This window comes from Schistocerca gregaria, chromosome 3 (genome assembly GCF_023897955.1).
Source record: "Schistocerca gregaria isolate iqSchGreg1 chromosome 3, iqSchGreg1.2, whole genome shotgun sequence".
Classification (NCBI taxonomy): domain Eukaryota; kingdom Metazoa; phylum Arthropoda; class Insecta; order Orthoptera; family Acrididae; genus Schistocerca; species Schistocerca gregaria.
Genome location: NC_064922.1, coordinates 820017352 through 820036761, shown reverse-complemented (window position 1 = coordinate 820036761; position 19410 = coordinate 820017352). Strand labels below are relative to the sequence as shown.

Genomic DNA, 19410 nt, shown 5'->3' with positions numbered 1-19410 from the left:
TGTTCTAGCAGCACAGGTTGAGTATCCCGTATGAAATCATGATAACGTGCTACATTGAGCGTAGGTGGAAGAACATGGGGCCCAATCGAGACATCACCAACAATGCCTGCCCAAACGTTCACAGAAAATCTGTGTTGATGACCTGATTGCACAATTGCGTGCGGATTCTCGTGAGCCCACACATAATGATTGTGAAAATTTACAATTTGATCACGTTGGAATGAAGCCTCATCCGTAAAGAGAACATTTGCACTGAAATGAGGATTGACACATTGTTGGATGAACCATTCGCTGAAGTGTACACGTGGAAGCCAATCAGCTGCTGATAGCGCCTGCAGACGCTGTACATAGTACGAAAACAACTGTTTCTCCCGTAGCACCCTCCATACAATGACGTGGTCAACTCTACCTTGTACAGCAGCAACTTCTCTGACGCTGACATTAGGGTTATCGTCAACTGCACGAAGAATTGCCTCGTCCATTGCAGGTGTCCTCGTCGTTCTAGGTCTTCCCCAGTCGCGAGTCATAGGCTGGAATGTTCCGTGCTCCCTAAGACGCCGATCAATTGCTTCGAACGTCTTCCTGTCGGGACACCTTCGTTCTGGAAATCTGTCTCGATACAAACGTACCGCGCCACAGCTATTGCCCCGTGCTAATCCATACATCAAATGGGCATCTGCCAATTCCGCATTTGTAAACATTGCACTGACTGCAAAACCACGTTCGTGATGAACACTAACCTGTTGATGCTACGTGCTGATGTGCTTGATGCTAGTACTGTAGAGCAATGCGTCGCATGTCAACACAAGCACCGAAGTCAACATTACCTTCCTTCAATTGGGCCAACTGGCGGTGAATCGAGGAAGTACAGTACATAATGACGAAACTAAAATGAGCTCTAACATGGAAATTAAGCGTTTGCGGACACATGTCCACATAACATCTTTTCTTTATTTGTGTCTGAGGAATGTTTCCTGAAAGTTTGGCCGTACCTTTTTGTAACACACTGTATAAACGGCTTCCAGAGGCAACCAAAATTTGATTTTCTTTATTTCATATGATTATTCACCGAATTTAGAAATTTAAAATCCTGTCCTAGTCTACTCGTTAATATGCATGATGTTGCGTTCAAGGTTTAACACAAGTCAAATCAAGTATTAAAATTACAAACTGCGCGCACTGAGGCGACAAGAGTCGTGGGATACCTCTTAATATCATGTCGGAACCCATTTTTCTCGGCATAGCGCAGCAAGTCGACGTGGCATGGACTCAACAAGTCGCTGGAAGCCCTCACAGATATACTGAGCCATGCTGCCTCTATAGCCGTCTGTGGTGATGGTGGGGGTAAGTGTTTAACGTCCCGTCGACAACGAGGTCATTAGAGACGGAGCACAAGCTCGGGTTAGGGAAGGATTTGGAAGGAAATCGACCGTGCCCTTTCAAAGGAACAATCCCGGCATTTGCCTGTAACTATTTAGGGAAATCACGGAAAACCTAAATCAGGATGGCTGGAGACGGGATTGAACCGTCGTCCTCCCGAATGCGAGTCCAGTGTGCTAGCCACTGCGCCACCTCGCTCGGTATAGCCGTTTGTAATTGCGAAAGTATTGCCGATGCATGTTCGATGGGATTCTTATAGAGCGATGTGGGTGACTAAATCATTAGCCGAAATGGCCAGAAGATTCTTCAAGCAAATCGCGAACAATTGTGACACAGTGACTTGGTGCATTGTCATCCACAGAAATTCCATTGTTATTTGGGAACATGAAGTCCATGAATAGCTACAAATGGTAAATGCTCGGTTCAGTTGGACCTGAGGACGCAGCCCATTCCATGTAAACACAGCCCACACCATTACGGAGCCACCGCCAGCTTGCGCAGTGCCTTGTGAACAACTTGGGTCCATGGGTTCGTGGGGTCTGCACCACACTCAGACACTGCCACCAGCTGTTAACAACTGAAACGCGACTCATCTGACCAGGTCACGGTTTTTGAGTCGTCTAGGGATCTTATCGATGTGGTCACGAAATGAGGAGAGTTGCTGCAGGCGATGTCGTGCTGTTAGCAAATATTCTCTTGTCCCATTAACTTCAGATTTCGCCGCACTGTCCTAACGGACGCGTTTGGCGTACCTTCCACATTGTTATCTGCGGTTACTTCACGCAGTGTTGCTTGTCTGTTAGCAGTGACCACTCTACTCAAACACCGCTGCTCTCGGTCGTTAAGTGAAGGGCGTTGGCCACTGTGTTGTCCGTGGTGAGAGGTAATGCCGGAAATTTGGTATTCTCGGCACGCTCTTGATACTGGGATCTCGGTATGTTGAATTCCCTAACGATTTCCGAAAACGAATATCTCATGCGCCTAGCTCCAACCACAATTCCGCGTTGAAAGTCTGTTAATTCGCTTCGTGAGGACATAATCACGTCGGAAACATTTTAACACGACTCACTTGAGTACAATTGACAGCTCTGCCGATGCACTACCCTTTTAATATCTTGCGAACGTGATACTACCGCCATCTGTATATGTGCATATCGCCATTTCAGGACTTTTGTCAGCTCACTGTATTTGAGAATCAGAGCACTTAGTAACTTCCAACAGACTAGACACTTCATTTCAAACTTTTTCGAAACTACTTCTCGTTGACACCCTCACAAAAAATTACAAGAAAAAACTAATCCTTTAACTACATTTTCTCTGTTTATAAGCAAAACCTCAGCATCCAGCATTACGTTTTTTTTTCCCTTTATTACTATCAGGCACACATTTTTGCAGACATTATCCAAATACAGGGTGGTCTAGGAGGATTGCCCAGTATTCAATTATATGAAAGGAACGATAATTAGGAGCTAAAAAGTCTAGTAAACATGGACGCTAAACTGCATACGTTAATAGCTATGAGCACTTCCTCTTTTATACTGAGAAACAAACTTCTCCTACTGAAAGTTCTTTGCTTCCATGCTGTGAGAGGTGGTAGTACGAGCCAACTCAAGAGAGAAATGTCCAGTAAACATGGGCTCTAGAGTATTCTTCTTCAGAGCTATGAGCACATGTTCATCTTCGCTATTATGAAACATCTCTTTTAGTGAACAAGTGCTCATAGCTCGTAAGGTATGAATTTTAGAACCCTTATTTACTATTTTCTGCTTTGAATGACCGTTCCTGTTACATCCCTGAATACTTACCATTCCTCCTCTGATACCCTGTATACCACTTAATGTATCTCCAAAATTATGTGATTGTATGGTACACAGTTCAGGAGAAATCACGCCATAAGTATTGACATGCTTGAAAACCAATTGTCCAGGTGCAAGGACTCGCGCACTGTGAGTTCCGTAGGAATATAATTAGTCATACAGACAGTTGACCCTTTGCCAGAATCGAGAGTCTCAACGAAATTTGCCTGTTATCGTCATTGATACTGGCAAGATATCGTTCCCAGTGATTCCGAGACGATCGAAAATTTTTTAACGTCGGTTTTGACGTCGGGTAACAAAAGACAAAATAAATATTATTTCCGTGTGATATGATTACAAATTAACAAATTTTTGATTTTTTTCCGTTACTTGTACTGTGCTACCTTGCTTCTTGCCAAATTTCATTATTTACGTCAACGAGAAATACTCCGTAAGTTTAATCAGTGAGTTTGGGAGTATCAAAATATGTGATATAAATGGTCGTATCTTTCGACTCCATTAACTTGGAACAGTGGTTCTCAACCTGGGGGTAATTACCCCCTGTAAAAAAGTAAAATGAAATTTTCTGAGGCATAAAAATGAAACGATTCTATTCTGTTTCAGTCACGAAACTAAAGTATTTTCAAAAGACTATGTAAGTTATCAATAGTTACCTTTTCTCAATTACTAGCATTAGTACGGTGGAGGTTGGAGGTTCCTCACATAATCCACCCACTACACACATATGTTGTGCTTTGTCCCGTGCATCTGTGATGATAAAAGTGAGAAATGTGCATAATAAATGCTAAATATCAGAAGAAAACGTCTTCTTCAAGTTGTAGATAGTACCTGCAGTAGCCCATAAATTGCTTCACTGCTCGCTTCGAAACAGATAAATGCACGAACTGACAGCATGACACAGCACTAAAACAAAGCATCAACGACCGGAATTCTTCCCGTTTCAGTCCAGAAGTAAGGAGTGCAACAATCAGGTGATTTACAAACAGTAAATCACTTGATTGATTTTAAATGGGGTTGCAGTATGAGGTCATGCAAGTACCGCTACGGAGAGGAGTGACGCAGGGGAAATACGTTTTGTAACAAGCGTCTATTCTCACTGTCGATAGTTAGCTCTCTTATCTAAGAAAGAATTTTGGGCAGCACTTGCGATGCACCACGAAGTCCTTCGTCATTCATTCTAACACGAGCCCCCCCCCCCCCCTCCCCCACCCTCCTCCCGCGCTGAGCGAGATAGCGCACAGGTTAGCACACTGGACTCGCATTCGAGAGGACGACGGTTCAAACTCGAATCCTGCCATCCTGCTTTAGGGTTTCCGTGATTTCCCTAAATCGCTTCAGGCCAGTGCCGGGTTGGTTCCTTTGAAAGGGCACGGCCGGCTTCCTTCCTGAATCTGCTCTAATCCGATGGGACCGATGACCTCACTGTTTGAAGCCCCAATCCCCCGACACACACACACACACACACACACACACACACACACACACACACACACACACACACACACACACCAAGCCCCCCCGCCCCCCCCCCCCCCCCACACACACATACACTAAATCTAAATACCACTCATGTTTCATCATTTTAAAATTAAAATTCTAGGGCGGGCGAGGGAATGTGAGGGCGGGGATACTAGCTAATGTCTGATTGCACTCAGGGGTAACGCTGTAACAAAGGTTGCGAACCAGTGACTTAGAAGCTAACCTTTACTATATCGACAAGGGACCGTATACTATGCGACATTTTAAGTTTGGCATGACTATCTGTTCCTGAGGATAAGGGGTCTTCACAAATGGATAGACAGACAGTCTGATAACAAATGACAATTGTTTTCGCGTGATGTAATTACAAATTAACAATTTTCGGATTTGTTTCCTTTAATCGTACAGTGATTCCTTACTCACAACCAGATTCCATGACTATAAACTAGTCGGAAGTACCCTATAGGTATCGATGAGTGAGTTTTCTAGCATCAAAATATATGACATAAATAGCCGTAGCTGCTGGTCTCTAGACTTAGAAGCTAACATTTATTACACCGTCAAAGAACTATAGACCTTAGTACATGGCATAAACTTTAGCGTGGCACGTCTACCCGTTCCTGAGAAAAAGCGTTTTTAACAATCGGACAGGCGGAGGATAGATGGACAACAAAATGACCATGTAAGGGTTCCGTTTGTGCCGATTGAGGTCCAGAAGCTTAAAAACTATCTTTTATTGAAAAGGAGGGCAAATTATCCAGGCTATAGTAATTCAGTGTTTGATAATGAGCGGAAGCCTAAAACCGATCTTTTATTGAAACGGAGGGCAAATTATCCAGGCTATAGTAATTCAGTGTTTGATAATGAGAGCACTACCAACATACTTTGGACATAATTCGAAGTTGTTACGATGCATGGGACTTTGACTCCTTAAATAATCGGTGGCAGGGTGACTGGTAATCCCTAAAACTTGTGGACACACTATCACGTTTCATGAACCGCATTACTACTGGAGATGGTACCCATGGACCTACGATCCGTGGCCAAGTGGGTGCAGTGGTGTTTTCAGATGTATCCGGTCGGGAGAAGAATCCATATTATTCCATTACAAGGTTACACCCTTTGCGAGTATCGACGTTCGCTTTTAATCCTTCTAGTACCAATTCCATTTTGGTGTGAAAGACATGAATGTAAGGTGGTTATAATGAACGTCATAGCAGAAGTAACAATACGAAAAAATATTTCTTTTCGTTTTCCAAGGTAAAGAAAGGTGGGACGTACAGGGTTATTTATAAGTACCTCTGGGTCTCTAAATGATTACACAAAAACTGCAGGACATACTGGAAACAGACACACATCAACTGGCAGTGTAGGTTCTTAACTCATATTGGAGGTGCTATATATGGGCACCGCCTGTAACACGGGAAACGTCAATACGTGCGTGCAACTCATTGAGTCGAACTGTCCGGGATGGGGCGACAGGAGACCGCTTTGCAAATCTCTTAATTGGGTTGCCTATCTGCAGGCGCGGACTAATTCGGTGCGGCGATACGGAGAGGCATGGAGCAGAGGATTAAGAATGGACCTTGCAGACAGCACAAGCTGCAGGCGCAGGCTTTTATTATAGGTATTCTGCAAACCAGCATGCTTCCCTTTACCAGTGCGACATTGATACAGAACAAGAACATGCAGAAAATTCCCCCTTTCTCTTTTTGGGTAACGTACGTACCAGTAATAGTGAAAAGATTAAGAGTGTGAAAACGCATGTTGCACTAATCCGGGCGTAGTAATCCACATCCAAACTCCTATCACGAAGAGGAACGCAACGAGGATCAGCCTTTTTCACAAACTACCGCTAGATGCCACTATTGCAATATGAGATTACCTTTTTTCTTGTTTTTTAAATTATTCATCTGTTATCGCTGAAAAATGGCTGACAAGGAGATCACATGGAAATAAGATTTTTTTTTTTGTATTCATGGTACGTGAAGTTAAGAACCCATATATCACTCAACAAAATCACTCGATGCAGCTGTCAAAAATCCTCAAGAAAATCGACTTTGAAGTTTTCCGACCGTGTTAATATGCTAAAGCAAACTCAAGTATTCTCGACAGATCGTGTGGCTGTGCGCTACACGTTCGATACCCACCTCTGCCAAAATTTTAAATACAGGTGCATGTGTCAATAACATTTTCATGAAGCAAAAAATAGAAAAGAATGAAAAAGAATGTGTAATTATTTTATTTTAAACTATCTTTTATAAAAGTTAGGTAACTAAGAACGTATATTTGCAATGAAAATTGGATTTTTGAGTGCAACATGTAACTAAAAATAAGAAGAGGTGCATTTCCTACAAAAATAGCGATTTGATATCTATTAGTTAGCATATATTTGATGAATTTTATATTTAAATGGCGTGGTATTCGAACTGAACGAGAAAATAATAACTGAAACGAGACTCGAACCAGTAATTAGCAGTCCCGAGCGCTATTGATTTTTTTACATTTTTGTGCATTTTGTGCATTTCAAACTTAAAACCCGTACGTAGCAGGAGAGGATTCTACCACACAGCGACAAGGCCAGTCGCGAAAAGTCGACATTCCTTCAGTATGTTAAAGACGGTCTCAAAACTTGAAAGTCAATTTTTTCGAGAATTTTTGAGAGTTGCGTCTAACTATCTTGGGGATTAATATTTGAGTTCTGAACTTCACGAACCATAAATATAAAAAAATACAAAACCCTGCATGTGAGTAGTTTGTTTACAATGAACACTTGAAGAAACAGTGACGTAAAAAACTGAAATGTGAAGTGAAGGATTTCGTTCGACGACTTGATTACGATTTTGCGAAAGGCTTTTTCGGACTTCTGAAGTCAGAGTCTACATCCTCCAGAATTTTTTCTAATTCTTTTTAAAGATGCTCAAAACATTCAGTGCGTATTTCTCGAGACGACATTTTAAACTGGTGAGCACGATTTTAAAAATGCTACTCTGTAAAATTGGAGGCCGCTTTTCAGTCAATAAAAAATTCGTATTTTTGCGTTTTTTAAAACAGTGCATTTTTCATAATGTTTGTTATTTATTTAAGTTTAAAGGCAAATAAATAGGTCGATTTTCAGTACCTACATTGTCAAGTGGCCGCCATCTCGAAATGTACTTAAAGATATTTCATTTCTGAGGTTCACGCCATAGAAGATTTAATTCTGATCATGTAAATATGTTTATTTTTGACCGCAGACCTATACTTCCCCCTCACTCGTGGAAACCGTTTAGTTCTGCAATCCGCGTAGAGATATTTTGGCCGCCCTTTTGTGGTGCATAGCCCCATCAATTTACCAGCCAAAAATTACAGGGTGACAATTATTGAGCTATATGAAATGCAGTCGTCATAACGTCTGAACGGTTTGCGTTAGGACGTTCAAACAGCAGGGTTGACCGCGGGGCATGATGGGAATTAGTTTGCGCATGCATGCGATGAAGCCCACTTACATTTGTATGGCTCCGTCAGTAAGCAAAACTGGCACATTTGGTGGGCTGAGAATACAGATTTCACGATCGAGGAGTCTCTTCCCCTCAACGGGTGACTGTGTGGTGTGCAGTGTCCAGTCACGGAATAATCGGTGCAATATTCCTCGATGGCACGGTACTACCGAACGGTATGTTAAGGTTTTGGAAGATGATTCATCCCCATTACCCAAAGTGACCATGATTTCGACAAGATGTGGTTCATGCAAGACGGAGCTCGACCCTGTCGATGCAGGAGAGTGTTTGATGTCCCCTAGGAGCACTTTGAGGACAGCATTCTTGCTCTGGGGTATCCAGAGGCCATTGGCATGGGCCTAGATTGGTCACCAAATTCTGCGGATCTGAACACATGTGACTCTTTTTTGTATGACTATATTTAAAGACAAGGTGTGCAGTTATGGTTCAAATGGCTCTGAGCACTATGGGACACAACTGCTGTGGTCATCAGTCCCCTAGAACTTAGAACTACTTAAACCTAACTAACCTAAGGACATCACACAAATCCATGCCCGAGGCAGGATTCGAACCTGTGAAGTCGGACGGTTCCTGACTGCGCGCCTAGAACCGCGAGACCACCGCGGCTGGCTGTGCAGTAATAACCATCGCTGAGCTGGAAACAGCTATTCAGGAGATCATCGACAGCATCGATGTTCCGACACTTCAGTGGGTCATCCAGAATTTCGTTATTTGTTTGCGCCACTTCATCGCCAATGATGGCAGGCATATAAACATCTCGTAACCTAAATCCGAATATCTGTAGATCTGTAGTGGACAGAATGAGATTTTTCACTCTGCAGCGGAGTGTCCGCTGATATGAAACTTCCTGGCAGACTAAAACTGTGGCAATACCGTAACTCGAACTCGGGACCTTTGCCTTTCTCAGATAAATGCTCTACCACTGAGCTACCCAAGCACGACTCACGACTCGTCCTCACGGCTTCAATTCTACCTGTACCTCGTCTCCTGGCATTTTCCCGCGAAGGCAAAGGTTCCGAGATCGAGTCTCGGTCTGGCACACAGTTTTAACCTGCCTGGATGTTTCATCTGTATTGACGTTTACATGTTGAATAAAGTGTGTGCACGCCGTAGTTTGTAATAATTTACATTTTTTCCCATGCAGTTCAATAATTGTCCCCCTTATGTACATAGTATTTAAGACATTTACTCGTATGAAAAAATATTTCCTCCCTCAAGAAAAGTTGAACGTGAGTGTAAAATTATGCTCCGAGCCTGGAAAATTCCCCTAAGACGGGGATTTCGCGGGGAGGTTGCCCAAGCTGTGCCCCGTGGACGGATGACCCACAGAGTGTGCTGGAGTGATCACGCTCCCCCCACCCACTCCACCCCCACCTCTCCCTTCTCCGCCGCCACGCTCCAGTTGGCAGCCGGCCTCTGGCGGCTCCGTGGATTCCCGGAAGGCCGTTTGCAGACGACGCCACATAGTCCGCGCCTTTCCCTCACTCTGCCGGAACGACAACCGCGTCAATGCATTAAGTTCGCACTTTTAACAGCCAGACCTGAAATTCTGCACTCCCCGCCGTTCCCACAGCGCAGATGTGCTGCGCAATTCCGAGGTGCTTACGTGTAGCCTTTCATGTACTTGTGGGACTGTCTGACTATTGAGGTGTATTAAATTACACGTTACGGCGGTTGGCTCTATGTAAGACGACGTTGCGAGAGGGAGCATCTCCGCATTAGTCCACTTCTCGGAACTCTGGCTACGGAAATTGTATTCTTCTGTTGAACTGTTCCTTGGTTTGAAAGATTGACGCTACTATTATCTACGTGCTCGTTCAGATGGCGGGTGGGATTATCTGCTGAAACTACTGGCGTTTGACAGTCCAGTACGTCTCCTGTTTGCAGGCATCGGGTTTCGTTCCAGTAAGGTACATGATCGTGGCTGGATTAATTACTGACAAAGGAACCGCGTCTGTTCGACATCACTGATTGTTCTTTCAATATACACTGAAGAGCCAAAGAATTTGGTACACCTGCCTAGGATCGTGTAGGGCCCTCACCACCACGCAGAAGTGCCGCAACACGACGAGGCATTGACTCGACTAACGTCTGAGGTAGTGCTGGAGGGACCTGACACCATGAATCCTGGAGGAAGAATACGAGGGGGTGGAATCTTTTCTGAACAGCACGTTGCAAGGCAACCCAGATATGTACAGTTATGTACATGTCTGGGAATTTGGTGGCCAGCGGAAATGTTTAAACGCAGAAGAATGTTCCTGGATCCACTATGTAGCAACTCTGGACGTGTGGGGTGTCGCATTGCCCTGCTGGAATTGTCCAAGTCCGTCGGAATGCACAGTGGACATGAATCGGTGCAAGTGATCATACAGGATGCTTAGGTACATGTAACCTGCCAAAGTCGTATCTAAACGTATCAGGGGTCCCATATCGCTGCAACTGCACAGGCTCCACACCATTAAAAAGCCTCCAGCAGCTTGAACAGTGCCCTGCTGACATGCAGTTACCATGGATTTACGAGGTTGTCTCCACACCCGTACACGTCCATCTGCTCGATGCAATTTGAAACGAGACTCGTCTGACCAGACAACGTGTTTCCAGTCATCAACAGTCAAATGTCAAGTGCTGACGGGCCCAGGCGAGGCGTAAAGCAATGTCGTGTAGTCATCAAGGGTACACGAGTGGGCTTTCGGCACCGAAAGCCCATATCGATGATGCGTCGTTGAATGGTTCGCACGCTGACACTTATTGATGACCCAGCAGTGAAATCTGCAGAAATTTGTTGAAGGGTTGCACTTCTGTCACGCTGAACGATTCTTTTTAGTCGTCGTTGGTCGAGTTCCGACCGCTGCGATGTAGGAGATTTGATGTTTTACCCGATTCCTCATATCGACGGTACACTCGTAAAACGGTCGTACTGAAAAATCCCACATCATCGCTACCTGTCCCATCGCTCCTGCGCCGACTATAACACCTTGTTCAAACTCATTTAAGTCCTGATAACCTGCAGCAGTAACCGCCTAACTGCGCCAGACACTTGTCTTACATAGGCGTTGCCGACCGCAGCGCCGTATTCTGCCTGTTCACGTATCTCTGTATTTGAACACGCATGCCTATACCAGTTTCTTTGGCGCTTCAGTGTAACTACACAAGTAACATTCACCCATAAAGTTTTAATTAATCTAAACTAATTACTTTGTCAAGAACTTAAATTTCACAAATATCTTCATTTATGTTTTACTAATTAACTGATTCCCTTGTTTACAGGAAGGTCTCGACATCTGAGGTGTTACACTTCCGTGCGAGTAACTTTCCGAGAGGTAAGAACATGCTGAAAGACAATTTATTTTCAATAGTTTCACTATTTTCAGAATTTGTAGCGTTCATCCCTGTACGTCAGCGATCAGCATGTCTCATTGACCTTGGTGGAACGGAGTTCAGTTCCCAGTTCTGCCACTGATCAGTGAGCGAACTCAAGCTGATTGGATTAAATCCTTTTCACGCTATTAGAGGGGCTACTTAGAACAGGAGTAGTGGCTCCAAAAGCCGGAAACAGGGAGGAAGTTGAAAAGCTGGCAATTGCTGTGAGAGCAATGAGCTCATCACATGCCCCTCTATACGACACCGCATCCAAATGATGTTGTTAGGCCGAATGGATAATACGGTAGATGGACAGATGGTACGGTGACCAATCCGCAATGCGTGGTCTGCAGTACTATTTTTTTAGGTTTTTTAGGATATAGCTTTCCTCGTAGTGGTAGGACGTGAGTTCTGATGCAGGTAATGGATTAATGAAATACGCAGTTCCACCAGAATCCAAGACAGTTTGCCATTGCAGCTCCGCCAAGCGGCTAACATGTAGAAGCACACTGCGAAATGATTGTGCATTATGTATAATTATGTAGTGGCGAAGCACATTCTAAATGCAAATAAGCTGTTATTTCAGAGCTTATTGTGGCGCTAAAAGTATGGAAAGGCGTTGAAATAATAATTTCTTTCTCTTTTTTGGTCAGTGTGGTATCGATAAGAGAGACAGATGGGAACTCTTTCCTTTCCTTCAAAGCGAGTTACAATAGTCTTTACTGACAGATTTGCATAAGAGGTCAAAACCAGGAAAGATGTAAGGCAATTTAGCCACCACTGATGTTTATTTGTTCAATGAAAAGGGAATTAAGGGTGTAAAGGACTGTTGTTGTTTGCCAAGGGCAGTTCTTGTTCACTTTCTGCCACCACTGCTACGACACCAATTAATCGTATTGTATCCATGATTACTGGTGTCGTATCAGCGGTGGCAGAAAGTGAACAGGAATTGACTTTCGTGCGAAATGTAACGGAACGTGTTCTAGCTGTAGTTCAAGATATGCGCATAAATAAGAAGAAAGCGTCACTGGCAGACATGCCGAAGGACTAAATGTCAGAGCTGGGAAAGTGAATTTTAAAGATGTATACACATTTTCACATCTGGGAAGCAGGATAAAACTGGGAGGTACACGCAAGGCACAGAAACAAGTACGAGACCGAAAGGGCGTTTAGAAGAAAGATGTAGCAGCTAATTTTCAGGAATGTAAAAATCGTGCCTATTTGTAAATGTATTACAATGAATCTGAAATCCTCGAAGAAACTCGTGCAACGAACTACAATCAGGGCTAAGCGTCGGAGAGCACACGGATATACCCGTATTCCAAAGGAACGTAAACGCACCAGGTCACAATTCATTTCTCGTCTTACACGATTTTCCTTGATACCAGAGTGGTTTGAAAAGTTCTCGGAACTGAATAGAAAAAAGTATTTACATCACTGAAACTTCCTTTATTTGTCAATGTAGCCTCCTTGTAGATTAATGAACTTGGTCCAACGATATTCCAGTCCCTTGATCCCATCTCGAAAATCAGTTACCTCCAGGCCTGCAAAATAGTTGTTAACTCCGGCTATCAGTTTTTCGTTTGAAGTGAATCTTCGTCCACCAAGATAAATTTTCAGTTTTAGGAAGAGATGGAAGTCTGACGGAGCCATATGAGGTGAATAAGGCGGGTATGGCAACAATTCATACCTTAGTTTGTGTAATTTTGCCATGGCTACGGCACATGTGTGTGGCCGCTCATTGTCTTGATGAAAGATGACTTTCTTCCTTGCTAAACCTGGCCTTTTTTCGCATATTTGTTGTTGCAATTTGTCCAGGAGGTTAGCATAGTATTCTCTCGTAATTGTTTGCCCAGCGGAAGATAATCCACAAACAGAATCCCCTTCGCATCCAAGAACACTGATGCCATGATCTTACCCACCGAAAGAATTGTTTTGCTTTCTTTGGTGGCGGTGAATCAGCATGTTTCCACTGCTTTGACTGTTGTTTTGTCTATGGGGTACAGTAGCGCACTTAAGTTTCATCTGTGGTCACAAACCGGCGCAAAAAATGTTGTTCGTTTCTCCTAAAACAGGCCACACATTGTGCCAATATGTCCATTCTCATTGGTTTCTGATCCAGCGTCAAGAGTTGCGGCACCGATCTTGCAGATAATTTTTTCATTTCTAATTCTTCAGATAAAATGTGATATACCCTTTCAGATGACATCTGGAAAGCGTGAGCAATTTCACGCACTTTCGATCGGTGATCCTCCATGACCATTTTGTGGACTTTTGCAATGATTTCTGGATTAGTGACATCTTGGCCGTCCACGCTACGGGTCATCATCTAAGCTCTTCCGACCAAGTTTAAATTCATTTGTCCACCTGGCAACAGTTGAATATGAAGGAGCAGAGTTCCCCAGTGTATTCTGGAAACTGGCATGCATGTCCTTTACTTTCATACCTTTCTTTATGAAGTACTTCACCACTGCTCGAATCTCGATTTGTTCCATCTTCGCAAATCACTACGCGGCAACAACAAAAGAGGCACGTCACCGCCACAGCCCTCTTCCAAGAACACTGACGTAGCAAGTGTTTACAGGCGACAGTGGCTGGCCAGTGTGGCCGAGCGGTTCTAGGCGCTTCAGTCTGGAACTGCGCGACAGCTACGGTCGCGGGTTCGAATCCTGCCTCGGGCATGGATGTGTGTGATGTTCTTAGGTTAGTTAGGTTTAAGTAGTTCTACGTTCTAGGGGACTGATGACCTCAGATGTTAAGTCCCATAGTGCTCAGAACCATTTGAACCAGGCAACAGTCCAGTGAATATCGCGTGAACAACCCGTTGCGCTAGCGCTGACCTCTCGTGGTGATTCTGAAAACTTTTCAAACCACCCCCGTACATTTACGACTCTGCTACTATGAACCACATGTATATTACGTTGCACTAAGATTTTATTGTTATATGTAGATATTAAACGGTGATAAAACATTACTTTAATTACATTTTCCTATTCGCATTCGAAAAGTCACTGCCACGTTTAATGTCTGGAAAACACGAAAGTAACAGCATTAAAAATAGCAAGTGCTCAATTTATATCCCGTCATTCTTCCGTTGCTTCATGGTAAACGTTTGAAGCACTAGCATCGCTTCAGCTGTCAAACGGTTGTGTTTTTTGCCTATAGTGTTTCGCGACTGTTTGTCGTAGACTGTGGTTCCACAATCTTCGCTTTTTAACAAAATTAAGTACTCGCAAAAATGCATCCTTGAAGCCAGCTAAACGATACAAAGGTGTCCCACTCCAAAGAGGCCCCATAGACATGAGTAGTAATACCGCTGAAATTGCGCAGTGTAATTTGTGACGTTTGGCGTGGCAACACTGCTCTTTGCAATATCGTGTGACGCAACAATGTGTTCCTGCACTTAGCTGTGGCTGGAGGTCTGTGTTCAGTGACAAAGTATCGCTATTCTGTCTAAGAGCGCATGTTCTTTTGTGAAACAATATTGGATTAGTGGTTCCATAAAGACATGTCAGTAAATGTTTGTTGAACGGTTTGGTGACGAACATATACCGTCCAAATGTTGCATACAAAAGTTAGTGAACGAGATGGAGAACAGTGGAATGGTGTTGGACCTTCACGGCGGAGCGCGGCCGCCGTTATCGGGAGAAAAAGTGACTGACGTGAAACAACGATTTTTCACCTCTCCTGCAAAGTCTGTTCGACGTTTACCTCAGGAATGTGGAATGTTACGGAGCACATGACTCAGAGTTGGGAAGAAAGTTGTTCAGGAACTGAATGTCAGTGACAATCAAATTGCATTTTGAAACTTCTTGGCAGATTAAAACTGTGTGCCGGACCGAGGCTCGAACTAGGGAACTTTGCCTTTCACGGAGAAGTGCTCTTCCCCCTCTTGAGTTACGCACGCACGACTCACAACTCGCCATCACAGCTTTTACTTCCACCAGTACCTCATCTCCTACCTTCCAAAATCCACAGAAGCTCTCGTGCGAACCTTGCAGAACTAGCACTCCTGAAAGAGAGGATATTGCGGAGACATGGCTTAGCCACAGCCTGTGGTATGTTTCCAGAATGAGTTTTTCACTCTGCAGCGGAGTGTGCGCTGATATGAAACTTCCTGGTCGATTAAAACTGTGTGCCGAACCGAGACTCGAACTCGGGACCTTTGCCTTTCGCGGGCAAGTGCTCTACCAACTGAGCTACCCAAGCACGACTCATTATGGAAACATTGCATTTTGTTGCTGGTTTCAGCAATTTATTGCTCAGAGGCCAGGAATATTGCAGTAAACATGGTTCAGTGATGAGGCGTTCTACGTCTTCGGCTATGTAAGCACTGAGAAACCACTTCCGTGGTGTAATGAAAATCCACATGTATTGGTCGAGAAACCCCTGCATTAACAAAAGATTGACGTGTTCTGTGCAATATCGAGCCTCACATCATTGGAACAATTTTTTTCTAGCCTGCTGTGACAACTGCAGTTCACATTGAAATGTCTCTGGAGTTTGTGTACAAGTTGGACGATGAATAATTCACCCTCGGCTGGTGCCAAAAGGATGTTGAATCATTGTTCCGTTCCTCACCAGAGCGCTTTTGAAAGGACTGTGGCTCCCAAGGTCATCTGATTTAATTCCACCTGACTGTTTCCTCTGGGGTGGGCTAAGGGGCAACGTCTGCAGATACGACCCACACAGATTGGAAGAAAGTTTGTTGGAGAAATCCGGGCAGTGACCCCAGAGCTTCTTGCAGCAACATTGGTGAATCTGCAGCATCATGTTCAACTGTGTTTACAAGTGGAGGTTGGTCACTTCCAATACTTTTTGTGATTTATCTTTATATCCCAATGAACAAGGGATGTCATGTTAACTTCATTTCATTTCCTGATTTTTATGCAAAGCCTTTATGTGTAATATAAGCAAATGTTCGTTTGTGGCGCCTCTTTCGAGTGGGACACCCGGTACGTCCAAAAGCTACCAGGCCATCGTCCTTGATTTGTATGTAAGATCACCTGACCAAACAATTTGATTTGTATGTAAGAATGTAAGATCACCTGACCAAACAGTCACCGCCTTCAAAAATAGTGCTAGTCAGTATGAAGAGTCATAGACGTTACGGAACTGGTGTCAGTTGGTCGCGAAACCTCCCGCCGCTCATGTACACAGTAGGCCACGGCAGTAAACTCCATTGTATGGAATCGGCTCAGTACGTTAGCCGACTTGCAGAGGTGTCACAGTGGTAGGAAAGAGCTATTGTTTAAGAAATAACCTTACCGTCACTGTTCTAGGTTTTCTTTCAATTTATATTTTGCACGACTTGATTCGGGAAAAGACTGCCAGTTTTAAATACGTTTTGTACGTGCTATGCACTAATTCGTGATTTTTTTTTCCACTTGTGAAGTGCTGCATAACGAGGTCTTCCAACGACGTTTCCACTTCAGTAAGCAGCCTTGGTTCGCTCTTGCTGGGTCGCGCGAAGCGCCGTCTGCGAATTTTATCTCGTCTATCGTTGCAAATGTTGTTCCTGTCAACGGAGTTCTCTGCTCCGAATATAAGAGAAAGTCCGCAGGGGCCAGACCTGGAGAGTACGAAGACTGGGGCACCTCACAGATTTCGTTTTTTGTGCAAAAGTCACGCACCAACGCGGATGAATATGCGGTTGCGCTATCGCGATGCAAGAGGCATTATTTGTATCGCCACATATCAGACCGTTTCCTTCTCGTATTTTCTCGCAGGTGTCGCAACATGACCCGATACAACCGCTGCTTAAGAATTTGTCCCTGTGGCACGAATTCATGGTGAGCTACTCCTAAGTCAAAGAAAACTATCAGAATGGCTTTGATATTTGACGTGACATGGCGAGATTTTTCTGGTCTTGGAGAACCTTTTCCGACCTATTGTGAAGATTGAACGTTGGTCTCAATTTCATAACCGTAGAGCCACATCTTATGACCAGTTCTGATTCTCTTAACGAACATCTCGTTCTCATTTGCGCGATCCGAAATCTCTTGACAGATTGCTAGGCGAAGGTCTTTCTGGTCTTGACTCATGAGCCGTCGGAAGAACTTGGCGGCAAAACGATGCATTCCGAAATGCTGTGTCAGGATATTATGACATGGTCCAACTGAAATGTTACATTCTTCTGCAATTTGTCGGACAGTCAATCTTCGACTGGTACACACACTTTCGTTAACATTCCTGACGTGAGCGTCGAAGGGCGTCCTGGGCGAGAGTCATCTTTAACTTCCGTCCGGCCATTTTTAAACCGTGTGAACCATTCGTAACACCGAGTACGGCTTAAGCTCTCAAGACCGTGGGCTTCCTACATCATTTGGTGTGTCTCTGTAAATGTTTTCTCGACTTTCACGCAAATCTTAATGTAGACGCGTTGCTTCTGTAGCTCCGTCATCTCGAAATTCGCAAACTGTTCGACACAACGTACGACTCAATACAGCACTGGACAATAACTAACAGACATAAAACAATGAAACTTCCGGAAGTTACACATGAAACACACTTGTGCAGGGACGCCAACCACATTTCGCTCCAATACACGATTGGCGCGAAATTATTTATTAATTTTCCGGAATCTTTTGAACTGAGCTCGTACGCTGTTGTCTTTTCTGTAATGTATAAAAACTGGCGCAATTTTTCATTAATGATGGATCTTTATATACAGAGTTAGTGACGAAATTTGGAAAGAAATTCTGTTCACTTCTTTCTTGTTGTTACTTGTGCAGAAACCCAACTGTATTAAACATCACGCAGAATTTTCTGCTCACAGTTCACAACGGAATTAGCGAGCATACGTAAACTAACATGTTTCTACATGTAGTCAAGATAGATAACGCTGTAGGTCATCCAAAGAGTTTGTATACTTTCATACAGAGTCTATTTATTTGAATAAGCTGGATCATCATTGCTTATACAGGGTGTCCCTCCTAAGAGTAATCAGGTGCATTTCCAGCGGATAGCTGGAGTCACCCCAAACAAATGCTCTGCTCGCCACGTCTTTCATACGACGTTCAGCGTCTACAGAAAGAGGCGGTTTATTTCCTGCTACAAAAGAAATTGCCAGCCGATGTAACCTAGCGGTTCTAGGCGCTTCAGTCTGGAACCGCGCGACCGCTACGGTCACAGGTTCTAATCCTGCCTCGGTGATGGCTGTGTGGTGATGTCCTTAGGTTAGTTAGGTTTAAGTAGTTCTAAGTTCTAGGGGACTGATAACCTCAGATGTTGAGTCCCATAGCGCTCAGAGCCATTTGAACCATTTGAACAAAATAAATTATTTTTAAAGCGGCATTTTACGCGTCCATTTGATGGAGCTGTCGCAAATTAGTATAGTGCGCTGTTCGTTTTATTAACATGGACGTTATAATACGAAGAATAGCCAGTACTCTTGTAACGAGTGAGTAGCACTGCTGCGTGAAGGAAGCAGCGAGCGCGTGCCAGGGGGGTGGGGGGGGGGGGGGGTGCTAATTTGGGATCTGTCTGTCGAAAGGATACGTAAAGTTCAGCTTTTTAAAAATAATTTTGTTTGTAATGAGAAACAATCCGACGATTTTCGTCAACAATGGGCGTTGCGTGAAAGACCGGACGAGCAACATTTGTTTGGGCTGACTCAGGTTACTCATTGCATAAACGAAACTGTACATATCTGCCGAGACACCAGAAAAAATGCGCCTGAAGATTCTTACGAGGGACACCCTGAGTATTCATAATGGTTCTTATTTTTGTGTTAGTATTGTGTTTGTACATGCTCGTGACCACACCGTGAATGAAGTTTCCCGATTTGTTGGTGTATAAATGGGGGGAGGAATAGCTGATGTCAATGAATGCAGGTCTGTCTCAGCCTGTTTTCTAGCGATCACTGAAGCCGA

The 19410-nt window shown here is 43.9% G+C and overlaps 1 protein-coding gene across 1 annotated transcript in view; it reads left to right on the top strand.

The window, feature by feature from the left end:
- LOC126354527 (homeodomain-only protein-like) overlaps positions 1 to 19410 on the top strand; it is a 348066-nt gene that overhangs the window by 141354 nt on the left and 187302 nt on the right. Inside the window, exon 2 of the mRNA XM_050004254.1 lies at positions 11444 to 11496. The gene's annotated coding sequence lies outside the window, so the exon portion shown is untranslated. The remainder of the gene's footprint in view (positions 1 to 11443; positions 11497 to 19410) is intronic.